The sequence below is a fragment of the Ascaphus truei genome, chromosome 14 (assembly GCF_040206685.1).
Source record: "Ascaphus truei isolate aAscTru1 chromosome 14, aAscTru1.hap1, whole genome shotgun sequence".
Taxonomy (NCBI): domain Eukaryota; kingdom Metazoa; phylum Chordata; class Amphibia; order Anura; family Ascaphidae; genus Ascaphus; species Ascaphus truei.
Genome location: NC_134496.1, coordinates 2,060,688 through 2,076,593, shown reverse-complemented (window position 1 = coordinate 2,076,593; position 15,906 = coordinate 2,060,688). Strand labels below are relative to the sequence as shown.

The window sequence follows — 15,906 nt, the reverse complement described above, 5'->3', positions numbered from 1 at the left end:
GGAAGGGGGGACTCAGGATGTGAGCTAGCACCAATGGTCAACAGGATTTCCTATTTAGCATCCATCTGGCCAATTCACACCCACTGGACGCTGGGTCTTTTGATATGTAACTTCCAGAGAGACTTACAGGCGTGAGCCCAGCATGTTGCTTTTGAAGCTTGCATAGGCAAGTGAACCAGGTGTCAAAACATTTGTTTCTTGTGTGCATTTTAATGACAGGAGAAAAAAAAACCTCATCCTGCTAAATGGGGACAACAAGGGACAGAGGGAGAAATAAGACATGTACAGTGCATGAAAAATTAACCCCTTTTTCCCCATACGAAATAGGGGTAACCAGCTGAGCACACTGCCTTTATTTTATTTTTTTTAACTTGTATTTTTTATTGTTTTTCCAAACTGAAAACAAAAGAGAGGGGGGAGGGGTGGGGAGAGGGTACAGAAAGTAAGGAGGTGTGGGGGGGAGGGGGTGGTAGGGTATCATCCATCATACGCTCCTCGCAGGAAGCGTGGATACAATTACACTTGAAAGATCTTTAATCAGAACAAAGTCAGTTTACCCAATAACGATTACCTTATTTCGTCGGTCCTATTGGGTTTTTCCAAATGTATGTCTCCCACGGATCCCATGTTGTCAGGAAGGTGTGGTGCCGGTCATGAATCAGACTTGTGAGTCTCTCCATTGTCATTATATAGTTTATCTTGTGTGAAACCTCGGTGATAGAGGGGGGGTCGTTCTGTTTCCAGTGTTTTGCTATTAGTGTTTTGGCTGCTGATAGGATCTGTGTTATCAAATAGTCTATTTTTCTCTCTAGGCCCTCGTTGGGTTTTAGTAGGAGCACTGTTTCTCTGGCCCAGGGTAGGTCCAGGCCTGTTACCCCTTCTATTAGCCGCCTGATTCTCCCCCAAAAAAGGATTATCTTAGGGCAAGACCACCATATGTGCCTATTTGGCCGCAGTTACGCCAACACATAGGGGAGGTTAGTTGGAAAAAGGTGTGGAGGCGCGCTGGGGTATAGTACCATCTGTGTAGGACCTTCAGATTTGTTTCCCTGATTGCTGAGCACCGAGAGGCCTTGGCTACCCTTTCGTATATTTCTTCCCAGTCCTCTTCTTCTAAGGGGTTCCCAATATCGCGGTCCCAGTCCGATATGTTTTTGCTTGTTTAGCCCTCATTTTGTTTCAATAGTGTCTGGTAAAATTGGGCAATCGCCCCCCTGTTGTAGTGTCCCCTTTGGAACAGACTCTCAAAGTTGGTGAATTATTATATTATTATTATAATATAACTGCATATATTGGAATACTTGTGTACTTGAAATATTGTATTCCTCTCTTATCCCCATAAATGATTTGATCTTGCCTCCCCTTTGCATGTCTCCTAGCTTGGATAGTCCTTTCTTATCCCATTGTTTAAAGATGTTGGAGTTATGTGGTGGGGTGAAGTCAGGGTTAGATCTGATTGGTTTTAGGGGCGATGGAATGGAGGAGATTAGCTTGTGTTTGCAGTTTTTATCCCAGATATTCAAGGAGTGTAGTAAGACTGGATGATTTCTATAGTTTGGCTGCCTATTTGCCTTATTTACCCATAGGAGAGATGCGAGTTCCTCATACCCAGCTTCCGACCTCTCTATGTCCACCCACTGTGTTTTTCCTGGGGCTGCGGACCAATAAATTAGTGGGCTTAGTCTGGCTGCTTCGTAGTATTTAGCTATGTCTGGTTGACCCAGGCCTCCCCGGGTCAGGGGGAGGACCATCAATTTTTTCTTGATGCCGGGTTTTCTCCCATTCTAGATGAATTTAGTGATCGCTCTTTCCAGGTCTCTTATTACATAGATTGGGACGGTTACTGGAAGCACTTGGAATAAGTAGAGTATTCTGGGTAGCAAGTTCATTTTTACTGATATAATCTTGCCCGACCAGGATATCTGATACCTTGACCAGGCCTCTAGATCTTTTTTCAAGCTTTTAATAAGACTTGGGTAGTTTGCTCTATAGATGTCATCATATTGTCTAGTAATGTACACTCCTAGATATCTCATTTTGTCTGGCATCCATTTTATTGGGAATGTTTTCTTTAGTGCGCTTCCCGTTTCTCTAGGTATGTGTAGGCCTATAGCCTCTGATTTAGTGTGGTTCACATTGAAATTTGATAGTTTGCCAAATTCGTCTAATGTATCAAATAGGTTTTTTAGAGAAGTTTCTGGGTTAGTCAGGGAAAGAAGAGTATCGTCCGCGATTAAGGATACTTTGTATATATTGTTTCCTATAGGCACTCCCTCTATCCCCTGGTTCTCTCTAATCCTTGATGCTAATACTTCAATGCACATGGCAAACAGCATAGGTGAGAGTGCCGTTAGAGACTTGAAATGGTGCTGAAGTGTAGCCTGAGGTACGTACTGTAGCTATTGGGTTGGAGTATAACGCTTTAATGCCAATGATGAAGTTTTCGTGTATGTCCATCTCCCTGAAAACTCGAAACATAAACGACCAGTCCACTCCGTGAAAAGCCTTCTCGGCATCTAGCCCCAGGATCAGGGTGGGACGTTGGTTCGCATTACTGTTGTGGATGATGTTAATTATTCTCCGAATGTTATCGGAAGCTTGACGTTCTGGGGTGAACCCCACCTGGTCCGGGTGGATCAGGGTGTTTAGTACTCTGTTCAATCTCGTTGCTAAAATTTAGGCGAATAGTTTTATGTCTGTGTTGATCAGAGAGATGGGCCTATAGCTAGAACATAACGCAGGATCTTTCCCTTCTTTTAGTATGACGATAATGGAGGCTTCTAAGGATTCTTTCGGTGGGGCTTCACCATCTAGAATCTTGTTGAACCATCGGACTAGGTATGGTTTCAGTATGTTTTCAAAGTTCTTGTAATAGAAGTTAGTGAACCCGTCTGGTCCCGGGACTTTAGAGTTCTTGAGGGATTTAATAGCTGCTGATACCTCCTCGGATGTTATTGGGGCTCCTAAATGGGCAGATTCTAATTTATCTAGTTTGGTTAATTTTGATCCTTTTATGTATTCATCGAGTTTTGTTTCTAGCTCCCTTTTGTCTCGGACTGGGTTTGTCAGGTTATATAGGTCGCTGTAGCATTGAACAAACTCTTTGTTAATTTCGGCTGGGTTGTAAGTTAAATTATTTTGGTTGGTTTTAATGCTACATATATTGAGGCTCGCTGTTTTATTTCGGAGTTTGGCCGCCAGTTGCCTGTCTGCTTTGTTGCCTTTTTCGTAAAAGGTCTGATTTGTCCACCTCCATTGCTTTCTCTGTATCTTCTATCAGTATACAGTAGAGATGGGAAATGAATCCCCGATAGGTGCTTCCAATATCCGGATGATGATTGCAATATAGCATACAGTCCAGGAAAGAGTATATCTTCAGTGAAAATAAATGTGCAGTATATAGGCTTAGATGCTCACCTTGTAGCCATAGTGTGGGATAACAAATAAGGGGTGAAGAGCCCCACAGTGAGTGTGTGCAATGAGCACTCAACAAAGAGAGCCCACCACACACCCACTAATGGGAGCAAGACACCTAAATCCCTAGGCTTGAGCAGATAAATCGCCTAGTAATATATACAATCTGCATAATATTGAAAAGAATAGTTCACTCACGGTTAGTACATGTCCTGGAAAATGCAGCGTGCCTCCTTCCGGTAATGGTAAATCACAGTAGAAAAGAATGGTGGAGTACTGCTTGGAAAAATAAAGGGCTGGAGGCTAATAGCAAAATTAAAAATGCTTTATTCTAATGCATAAGTAGACAGAGATACAAAAAACAGGTTCTCTAACGCGTTTCGCGCTGTCGTAGCGCTTTATCAAAAATCTTTGATAAAGCGCTACGACAGCGCGAAACGCGTTAGAGAACCTGATTTTTTGTAGCTCTGTCTACTTATGCATTAGAATAAAGCATTTTTAATTTTGCTATTAGCCTCCAGACCTTTATTTTTCCAAGCAGTGCTCCACCATTCTTTTCTACTATGTTCTATCAGTATACCTTTGAGTTCTGATCTATCTTTATCAATCGTGGCTCTAACGGTATCAGTTGGATTTTGTTGATAAATCTCTTCGTTATTTCTATATCTCCTCTTTATTTTCTCCCTTTTCCTATAAGAGGCCATGCTGATTACCTTGCCCCTTAGAGTGGCTTTATGCGCTGCCCATAGCGTGCAGTTGCTAACTTGGCCGTTGTCGTTTAGTGAGAAATAATCTCGCATGGCGGTTTCTATCGCTTTTTTGGTTTTTGGGATCCTGAGTAGGAGGTCATTCATATGCCAGAGTGTGCCTGTTGGCCTCTGGTGCATGTCTCTTATGGTTAATGATACCGGGGCATGGTCTGACCATGTTATATTGTCTATATCTGCTTTTGTTATCCGGCCAACCAATTCTCTAGATATAAGGATATAGTCAATGCGGGTGCATTGCCTATGCGGGGCCGAATAGATGGTAAAACCTTTGGTTATGGGGTTCATTAATCTCCTAGAGTCGACCAACCCGCTCGTTTTTATGTTTTGTTTAAGGGCGATTGAGCTCCTCAATCTCGAGTGGTGCTCTTTGCTCGTGAGTCTCGCCTTATCTTTAGTGTAATCTATAACTGTGCTGAGATCACCTCCAATTATTAAGTAGCCCTTCTTGTTCTGGTTTATTATGTCGAAGGCCTTGTTGATGAAGCTCTCCTGGTCGGTATTAGGCATACTATAGGATGCCTATGCGTATAGGCATACTAGCGCTAGTTCAGCTGTGCCCAGTTTGCCTGAGACAATTAGCATTCTGCCGATCTTATCTCTTTTTATTTTTTCTACTTAAAAGGGGACGCTGGTTCTAATCAGGATGGCTACTCCTGCTTTTTTATCTATCGCTGGTGAGTGGAATATTTGGTGGAAATTCCTGTCTCTTAACCGGGCCATATCTTCTCTATTTAGGTGTGTTTCCTGGATCATATGTATATCGCTTTGCCTAGCTTTGAGATCCCTAAACAGTAGTCTCCTTTTCATGGGTGAGTTTAGTCCTTTTACATTCTGGGTATTTAGTTTTAGTAATTTAGCCATGTACTTGTGTAGGATATCTTGCGTATATAATCGCTGCGGACATCTTTTTGTTATTGGGTATCCATTGGGGGTTTATGGGTTGCCTAGATAGTCTTTTAGCTTGTTTGGTGATTGTGTCACTTTGGATGTATACAAGTGTGTATTGATGGGGGGGAGGGGCGGTGTGGGGTTGAACTAAAATAACCTTGGGGGGTTTTAACCTGGTATGGGGTAGGGCCCTCTGTTGCTTTGGGCCTATGACTCTGCTTTTTGGTTGTTTGGGACATGCAGAGTCAAGAAAAAGTGAAGGGTATGTGTGTGGGGTGCAATGTGGTACTTGCAGTCTGAAAGGTTGCGAACGTATATGGTCAACGTCTCTGCTTGGACCCACGTCGGTGGTCCGGTTTGTTGGGTGACCTTCCTTTCTAGTGAGACAAACTGGAACTAGAATACATATATAAAGAGATAAAACACAACAGTCAAACTTTCGGAACAATCATAACGTAAGATGGGGCACGGTTATATTGTTAGTGAAGCTAAACAAAGTCTTTAGAGGAATAATAATGACTTATTCCTACTTCTATCAAGTGTTCAGTTGTTCTACTCTCTTTTTCTCTCCCTCGTGCCCCCCGTTGCTTGCAGCCTTCTATTTGAACTGGCATAGAAAGTCCGGGGTGGGGGCACCAAGTGGGATGAGCCTGTCTCTCCTATGATCTCAGAGCTTTGTCAAGTTCAGGTTGTCTAGCCTCAGTGTTTGGGGCATGGTAGGTTATCTTCAATTCCTTGGCACTCTGGACCATCTTTCTCGTCCCGGCTGTGGGCGTGTCCTCGCTGTGACGCTCTTTAATCCCTCTGGAATCTCTAGGCCCAACGCAGATATGAACTCCGGTCCTTCCTCTGGGGTTCTTAAGGTGGCTTGTTTTCCCTTGTGCGAAGCTTGGAGGCGGAAGGGAAAGCCCCATCTGTACCTGACGTCCTTACTTCTCAGGTATCTTGTGATTTCTCTGAGTTCGCGTCTTTTGGCGACTGTTGTTGGTGCAAGGTCTGAGAAGATCTGTAGTTCCGCATTTTCAAAGGTGATCTTGTCTAGGTTTCTGACCTTGTTGAATATTTCCTCTTTGGTGGCGTAATAGTGGAGCCTTGTAATTATATCTCTGGGCCCTCTGTTTTCGAATTCTTTCGGTCTGTATATTCTGTGGGCTCTGTCCAGTTCCAGCTTAGCGTTGGTGGCTTCTGGGAGGATACTCTGGAATAGTCTGTTGAGGTAGGGCTTGATTTCTTCATTGGGGACTGACTCGAAGGGAGCGTGCATGTGCTCGTCTGTGCAGCGTCTGGAATCAAGCTTTAATGCTCCTGTGGTGCCCGTGGTGTACAGACGGTTAAGCAGTGGGGTATCTTCCAAGTCTCTTGATTAGATTGTTACCTCTGGGCTCCTAGCTGGGTCCCCTTCTGCAGGCTAGTTGTTTTTTGTCGAAACAACAAAGAGTGGGGAGTGATCACAGGACCATACTAATTGAATAAAGTGTTTAAATACATAGGTGAGGTAATCAAGGGGTGGGTGCAAACTGTGAACTGAAAGTGAATCAGAAAAGGGGAAGGGGGAAACACAAATTGGATGTGCCCCCAAAAGAATTCACTTAAATGCACACCACCCAAGTATAAAAATTAACTTTTAATAAATCCTTAAAACATATATTACCAAAGTAACGTGTAATGTGAATTAAAAAGGTATTAAATCGTGGCTATCAAGCAACCGTGTCATTAGTTAATCATACTACCCCAGTATCAATTGATACGATGGGATGTTGAAGACAGGGAATGCTATGAGTAGGGTATAAAACCCCTCTGGGGTAGCGGTAAGACCAAATATAGAGTGTTATATAATTATATACAGGCAAGTGGCCACAGGATTAAATATCCTAATGCTGCTAAATATAGCCCCCTGCACATTTACATGGAGATTGGTCTAAGTAATAACGCTGGTATGTGATGGTATAATAGCTGTATTGTGAAGCTTCCAAATACCGCAGTAGTGGCTTAAATACACAGCAATATAATATGAAGACGCCTCACATTACTTAATTAATGTGAGGCGTCTTCATATTATATTGCTGTGTATTTAAGCCACTACTGCGGTATTTGGAAGCTTCACAATACAGCTATTATACCATCACATACCAGCGTTATTACTTAGACCAATCTCCATGTAAATGTGCAGGGGGCTATATTTAGCAGCATTAGGATATTTAATCCTGTGGCCACTTGCCTGTATATAATTATATAACACTCTATATTTGGTCTTACCGCTACCCCAGAGGGGTTTTATACCCTACTCATAGCATTCCCTGTCTTCAACATCCCATCGTATCAATTGATACTGGGGTAGTATGATTAACTAATGACACGGTTGCTTGATAGCCACGATTTAATACATTTTTAATTCACATTACACGTTACTTTGGTAATATATGTTTTAAGGATTTATTAAAAGTTAATTTTTATACTTGGGTGGTGTGCATTTAAGTGAATTCTTTTGGGGGCACATCCAATTTGTGTTTCCCCCTTCCCCTTTTCTGGTTGTTTTTTGTGTTTTGGTGTTTATTTATTTATGTTCCTGGGGGGAGATGTACCTTTAAATCCAACCTGCGGCGGCCATCTTGGATTTGGCCGACACGCAGGCTAAAACGCAGGGAGCCAGACAGCTCCGATCCGGGCAGCAGCTGTTCTCAGCCCCCCTCCTCGCAGCGACGGTACAGACAGGTGGAAGGTAGCACAGGAAGGTAGGGGGGGATAGCGGGAAAGCGCGCTGATCGGATTTACTGCCGGCCGGGAGAGGTAAGCGCGGCGTGCAGCTACAGCGCCATGGCGGCCATTTTAGTTAGCCTCCAGCCGCACCGAAGCCCCGCGCCATCACCGCAGGCCCCACCGGTAGCCTCAGTCCCCCCCATCACTGTGGGGACGCCGGAAGGCGACCTCCTGGGATTATTGGGCCAAGCAGCTTACCCCCACTCCTTTGCAGCTCTAGATGGGCTGCCCTCCACCTCGGTTCCCCACCCCCATCCCTCTGTGGGTATCGGCACTAGGCAGCCATTTTGTCGATCACGGCTGCACTTGCGGGGCTCGTGTCCATTTGCCAACAAGCAACAATTTGTCCCTGGTTTAACCGCTATGGGTCCTGCTCTTAGGTAGAGAGGGTTTTCCTCCACTTAAAAATGTATTTATAGGGGTTTTTCACCCTTTAAGTCCGCTTTTTAGGAGCTTTTGAAGACGGAGCTCTCCTGACACACGTCTTCACAGCATGGTGTCTTGGCCACGCCCCCACACTGCCTTTATTAATGTGCTTACGCCCATTTTCTTCACAATATACCCAGCATACAACTTGTTTACAAATTCCCAAGGAGCCACTAGAAGCTGCACTATTATTTATTACTATGCCACGTTCCTGAGAAGATCTTGTAATCAATCCAGTGCTAGGAGACCTGGACATTCAACTGTATAAATAGTACCAAAGCACACAAGAGGATTGAGGGAGGTGTTGCATCAATTGTATATTAAGAGTCAGACAATCGAAATTGAATCACTAGCATCGGTGATGCCCGTAATAAATTTATTTGGCCTGCATAGATGTAAAAGACACATGTTCCCATCTTCTGAGATCATCAACCATTTCTGAAATTCTGTGTATAAAATCTGCATTATCAATTTACAAGTTTGCCATTTTAGAATAGCAACCGCTTCAAAAAGATTTACAATGATTATAGCAGTCATTGCCGCTCATTTACACAAAAGTACAATTTCTGTAATCCCTTATTTAGGGTTTGGGTTAGTACAGGTACGGACAAAGGAAGAATCAAAGGGGCATGCAGCAAAAGGTCAGGTTCTGGAATCCCACTGTTGGGTCACCAATTTAAGAAGAAAATGGTACATATCCATTGTCTGAATTTGGTCACAGCATTAAAAATGTATGTCCAAAGAACTCGGGAAATCAGAGACTTCATATCATTTTCAGGGTTGACGAAAGGTATTGCTGTGTGCATTCCTTCTGTTTCAGAGTGATCACTACATGCATCAAACAAGCATATAAAGCCGATGGAAAGGGGTCATTATTATGTATTAAATCACATTCTACTAAAATCTCTGGCCATTTCTTGTGCCGCTTCTTGCCCAAGCATCCTTAGAACAGGTTTGTAAGACTACTAAACAGGCGATGTATCAACACAAAGTGTGAATAGAAGCTTGTTTTGATGCATTTTCTGTTTGCATCAAATGTAAGCGGTTTCCTACATTCTACACAAATTGTTGGCTAGAAAATGTTACCCTCACTCATTTGGGAGATTTTTGTTTTTTTAAATGCAATGAAAAAAAATAATAATCAGATTTGATCAATATCATTTTCATTTCTGCATTCAGCAACTCCTATTCACGCTCCCTAAATCACAAGCTGACTCGCACCGCACAAATCTTGGAGCAAAACGTTGGCGTAAAGATGATTATGCAGTTTGTGTCCATTAAGTTTAAAATGTATCTTAATGCATAGCCCCATGGTCCTCTGTAGGTCTGTGTGCTGCTATGCTGCTTTGTTCATTTTGTACAAATTAATCTCTGGGACATAACACCTGAGTCCCCAAAGGCGTCAGCCAAAGGGTGTCACCGTTTACTGCCATTTTCTGTTGTTTGGTAATACTACAGCTGTTCTATTGCATTCTGAAACTCACCAGCCCACTCATCCTCTGTACCCAATGTTTCAACCTACCCTGCCTATAGATTGTAAGCTTCTTGAGGCAGGGCATCTTCTAACACATTGCAGGCCTATCCTACCTCTTCTAACACAGCACATTGCAGGCCTATTCTGCCTCTTCTAACACCATTTTAACCCTGTCTGTACATTTTACATAAGCTGATAATCAGATCTCTCACTGTCCGTAAATTGAGTGTATAACCTTTGTTCATTTAATGCAGCTATGTGTTCTAACTCTCTGGCTTTTCAGGTCTGTCTCTTGTGTATTTAATTGTAGTTGTTCTTAAACTGACTAAAGTATTGCGATGCACCCTTAAGTGGAGAAAAAAAAAAGGAACGATTCCTGCGCTCCAGCAATTAGGCTAAAATGTAATAGTGATCTCATGAATAAGGGTTATGTAGTTAAAACCTTTGGCCAAAGCGTTATAAGCCTGCAGCCACGTCAAGGCATAACCGAATTTGCAGGTACCTACACTGAATATATGTAATTATTGTCCCATGGACTGGGGAGAAAGCCCTGAAGGGGTTAAATAAAGCATATGCTTTTGTGAATAGTGCAATTAAAAGTTTTCCAAAGTCAGTATCATAGTTACCTTACTATTGAGGTACAGTAAACTGTGGGTGCACAAATTCCCTGGTGTGAATATAATAAAACTAACATATTTTTCTGTCAGCCTTATACATTCACCTACTCTTGCAGACTGGCACTGAGGTGTATTATACCTGTACTAAGTGGAAAATTGGTAGGGGCTCTGTCCTGAAGGGAGGAGACAGACACCTCCAAGGATCTGCTAGGTAAAGCAGATGAGCTAGTAAACCTACCCCTATGACGTTTCAGTGACACTATAATAAAATGCCCTTATGGAGTATGCAGCAAGGAAAAGGATTGGTCTAATATTAGTGAGAGACTGTACATATTACCGCGCTCCTCCCTATAGAAGTTTGTTGCTGGTAAAAAGATAGAGTAGAGGCCTGTATTTACTAAAAAAATAAATAATTATGTAGTACAGATTTAATAAATATAATTTGGATCAGCTGGTGCGCATTTTGGCTGTAAAGCCATGCAAGCATTTTTTTCATTTCAAATTAATCTCAGTCTAGTAGTTGTTTAGTATTGATTTTTATAGCATTATCTATACTTGATGCCATGATTAACGGTTCCCCCATAGCAGTGGGCACAGTAGGGTTAAGTCCATCCTTAGCTTGAGTAGGACAGGAAATTGAATTCTGCAGGTAGTACCATAAAAGGCCCCTCCTACCTGCAGTCTTTTTTTCCCCCCTGTCCTACAGCTAGGAGTATGTTATTTTTTAAAGGACACACCAGACTGAAGCTGGTGCATTTAATCTAGGGGGTTGTCAGCCCCTCTGCTCCGACGTATACGCGGGGCTTGCTGTTCGGAGACCCAATGCGACCAGGCAGACCACAGATGCGTCTTAGTACACTGCGGTAACGGCTGATGCTGGGACATACCCTTTTTTTTTGGCATGGTGTCCCATGTGGTTGAATAGCGCGGGCTTGTAGTATTGCGCTCGCTCTCCACACCCAGGCACAAGCACGGCTGTGCAGCAATGCCTTCAGCGCTCTGATTGACCAAACTGACGATGTCAGAGAGGCGAGGGAGCGCCGGACTCCAAAAATGTAAGCACTCTGCAGCATAGAACACGCTTCCTAAAACCGGGTGAGTCCTTAGGGCTGGGACCCGCTGCGCCCGGCGGCACGGGCGGCCACACGAGCGTTCCCCACTAGCAGGGAAATCCCCCCTGGCTGCACAGCTCACTACACGCTGTGACGCGTCAGCCGCTAGGGGATTCAAGAGAATTGTAATCCCTAGCGTCGACGCGTCACGTGGTGTGGCTGTGAGCCAATGAGGAGGGGAGGCTTCGGGAGAAGGGGAGGCTTCGGGGAGCGGGGAGGAGTGTGGAGGGAAAGCAGCGTGAGTGCCTGTCTGTGTGTGTATGTGTGTGTCTGAGTGCCTGTCTGTGTGTGTGTGTGTGTATATGTGTATGAGTGCCTGCCTCTGTGTGTGTGTGTGTGTGTGTGTGTGTGCATGAGTGTCGGTGTGTGAGCCCGCAGCATCTCCCGAGCCCGAGGAGGGGGGGTAGCGGGTCCCTCCGCTTAAACCACGCCCCCCCCTCCCACTCCAGCCCCGGCTCCCGCTCCCTACAGACCGCATATCGCGGTCTCTGTCTGTCAGCGCCCCGCCTGTCTGCAGTGCGGGCGCGCTGACTGAGGGAGCGGGGCCTTAGCCTAAGTTTAGAGGAGACATCTACAGAGTTTATGCAGGAATAAATGCAAGTTTTTTTGTCACAGTTGTTTCTCTGTGATAGTCAGAAGAGGGACCTTCTAAAGTGGTGTAAAAGTTGTGAATAAAAACACAAGTCTGAGGATATATTTTGCAGAATGACAAATAAGTTTATTGCTTTGTGCTGTGCACACGCAGAGGAGAGTTTCAAAATAAAACCCTCCCAACGACATGGTGGCATACAGGCCTTATTTATACACAAAATACTAAACCCACACCCCCTATACAAGGTTGCGTGTCGTCACTACGTAAACAAAATATGAACATGAACACATCGAGTTAATAACATTTATGGGATGCCTAAATGAAATGATTCAGCAATATTCCTTATACAAGCCGGTGACTTTTACTCTACATACAGAACTCATGGCCCCCCCACCTTCGGAATGAGACACTGTGCCTATCAGTCTCGTATTTTCATAACATTGGCACATTGCTCTTGTTCTCAAGGTTTTGGCTTAGCTGAACCGCTCAATATCAATTGGAACTTCAGAAGAAAAAAATGTATTTTAAACTAACGTTCATTCCACTTTCATACAGACAATAGACAATATCAGGCACCTAAGATGGATGCTGACTCAAAATGGTTGCTTAGATCCCAGTGCTGTTATGTCAGACCTCCCCCTTACGTCTATATTCTCACTTTGTCACTCCCTCCTTTTTTATTCTTAAAACATAGCTTTTGAGAATTAAGTTTATGATGATAGTCCAGGGACAACTCAGAGGACAAGGGCGCGTGCCCTTCACTCTCATAGTCTCGTAAGGCGCTGCGGCCAATATGTCTTTTGGAGTTGACTAACTGTGATCGGCATCTTCTTTCTTCAAGGGACTGCTGTTTCTGGCATCTGTAAAGAGTGGTATCAGATTGGAGGAGGGGGTCGCAATTTGTGGATCATACCTCTGCAACACGTGACACACACACATATATGACAACAAACAACACTCCCACACATCAAAGCATTCAAAAGTTTTTGCTCCAAGTGATCTAAGCCATTCACCTAACCCCAAGGGTGATAACCTGTCACTTCCCTTTGTAACCCTCTTTTGAATCTCTTGTATTTCATCTAGTTCATGCTGTACATTGCTACTCTGATCTGGAATAAAAACACAACATTGTTCCTCAATTAGGACACATACCCCTCCTTTTGAAGCTAAAACATAGTCTAAAGCAATTCTGTTTTGTAAGGCCATAAGCCTAATCTGAACCTGTTCTTGGTTTAGTGATGAAATTAAAAACTGCAAAATTAAGGCCACATCCTTCCTGTAAATTGTTTTCTGACTAAACATACATTTTTACACAGGTTTCATTGCTTGGTGGAGACACTTGACCCATAAATTGATTCTTGTTCCTAGTGTCTGATAAACCCTTTAAAGAGGTTCCCTTAAAAAAATTGGAAAAATACAGAAATTATACACATAATACTAAAAACCTTATTTTATGCAACCAACCTTTCTGTGGATATGCAGTTGCTAGATAAAAGAAATTGCATCTATCTCTATCATCATATATTTTCAGAATCATCACAACATTCTATTACTGAGAATTGAGGGGGTTTGGTATCTGTGGAAGCGAAATGCATGATCCTCACCCTGCACACATTGTATACATCATTCACTCAGAATATCAGAACAGACAATGTCTGCGATGGGTCAACATGGCTGACTTATGATCCTTTCCTTGTGGCTGACACACGCTCCTGGGTGACCCCCTCCTTTCGGTGGAGGTGCAACACACTTCTGGATCAAAGTTTTGCTGCACATGACACATACATAGAGAGTGATGAGTACTGCCAAAACACATACAAGAGCTTTCACAAGCCACGCTTCCAGGAAACCAATCCTCCCATCAAGGCTCAATTGTACATACACCTTAAATTTCTAACTTAACACACTCTAAAGAATAAAAAAGGCCATTTGCAGGTCCACCTCCTATAAATTAAAGCAAAGTTGTGTAGCATGGATAATGCAAAGTATAATATTAATACCTTTATATTTGTGAACAAACAAAAAGGCGCCAAAGCATTCAATTTAAACAAAAAAGCTGTGTGTGCTGTGCACGCGCATAGTAAGTGAAACTTCTTTGACTTTTGTCACAGAAATTGTATTTGTGTTGGTGATGTTTTAATTAAAAATCAAAATACAATTTCATTGACAAAACGCAAATAAATTTGACTTAGAATGCGCGTGCTCGGCAAACATCCCCTGTATTAGCTATTTGCACTAAGTGTGAATTCCTCGTGTGTGCGGGTGACTGAGTGTGCGGGTGACTGCGTGTGACTGCTACTGCGTGTGACTGCGACTGCGTGTGACTGTGACTGCGGGTGACTGCGGGTGACTGCGTGTGACTGCGGGTGAGTGTGCGGGTGACTGCGTGTGCGGGTGACTGCGTGTGCGGGTGACTGCGTGTGCGGGTGACTGTGAGTGTGCGGGTGACTGTGAGTGTGCGGGTGACTGTGAGTGTGAGTGTGCGGGTGACTGAGTGTGCGGGTGAGTGTGCGGGAGTTTGCGGGTGCGTGTGACTGAGATGTGTTTTACAAATAGTCTCACCCTTTATATTCTGCATGAATACACCATGTTTGTAAAATTAGTACCATTATTATAGTGTTCTTTGCTCAAATAACTGTGCTCTCTCTTGCAGTCAAGCACAGCACCACTGAGGTTGTATTAGTACTGTGACCACTGCATTTTACAATCTGATATATTGCTGACTTTGTATAGATCAGATATTTCCAGTACACAGAAGAATGTTATATTTCATTTGGGTTGACAGTTGAGATTTGTCATACAGATACTTTGCTATTTCCTTAACCCTGAGTATTTACTAGCACTGAGATTTCCAGTGTTTAGTGTGTCCTGTTTTGACAGTCTTTAATTGTTCTGCTGAAGACTCATGCCAGTCTGGATGGTTCCTTCAGTGCATATTAGCAGAGAGCACAAAACACCAGGAGCTGCATGCAGCTATATCTCACCATCAGAAGCAGCATCGGCAGCATTTGACACTGACTGTACCTTATTCATACACACACACAGTCACTGAACGGCTGGCTGCAAGGGCAGGGAATGCACATCCACTTCTGCCCTGTCTTGCTACTCGCTGCACACACACAGAATCACAAGGACTGTGATGTTTTCAATGTGATGTCCCTCTCCCCAGCCTATTCTTCCTTTTGATATCCTTTAATGTGGACATCGTTTCCAGGTCCGATTTCCTCCCTCCCTCCTCTGGCCCCGGCAGCGCTCAGTCAGCGGGACACAGGGAAGGGGAGGGAGGAGAGAGGCTGAGCAGCGGCTCACTGAGTCTGATTTAAAATCCCCGCGCTTGCTACACCTTTCACTCTAGCACCGGAAGCTCTGCGGCAGCCATCTTGCTATACCCATGGCAGCTGACGTGTGGGGGTAACGGCGGCCGTTAGGAGCGGCGCCGGCGGCTATCGCCGCCGTCGCCGCATGTCACAACGGGTGTGTGTGGGGGGGAGCGGTCGCTGTTAAGAGCGGCGCCGGCGGCTATCGCCGCCGCCGCAGGTCACAGTAGATGCAGGGGGGAGGGGGGGAGCCGTGACGTCACTTCCGTTTCACATTTCGCCCCCAACTCTCCCGTTTTACTCCATCAGAATAGGTGCCACTAAAGAAGTTTCACTTCAAAAATATTGAGTCTCTGAAAAAATGAAATGTTCTGATAAAACCGGGCCTTAGCCTGGTGTCTTATTTTCCTCGTTGGTTAACGGTTAGAGTTTTGACTCGGCAAGACGTTAACTTGATGCGGCTGTGCTTTAGGTGACTTTGGTCTTTGGTGGCGCTGGAACGAGCTTTACGTGCTTTGGGTCCAGGAAAATGACTCTGC

General features: G+C 44.0%; 1 protein-coding gene across 4 annotated transcripts in view; it reads left to right on the top strand.

Moving 5' to 3' along the window:
• The window catches only part of ATG4B (autophagy related 4B cysteine peptidase), a 60,292-nt gene that overhangs the window by 19,267 nt on the left and 25,119 nt on the right, over window positions 1–15,906 (top strand). The window contains exon 12 of one of the 4 annotated variants that reach the window (XR_012787917.1): window positions 2,761–2,838. The exons of the other annotated variants lie outside the window; for them this stretch is intronic. The gene's annotated coding sequence lies outside the window, so the exon portion shown is untranslated. The remainder of the gene's footprint in view (window positions 1–2,760; window positions 2,839–15,906) is intronic. 4 annotated transcript variants of the gene reach the window in all.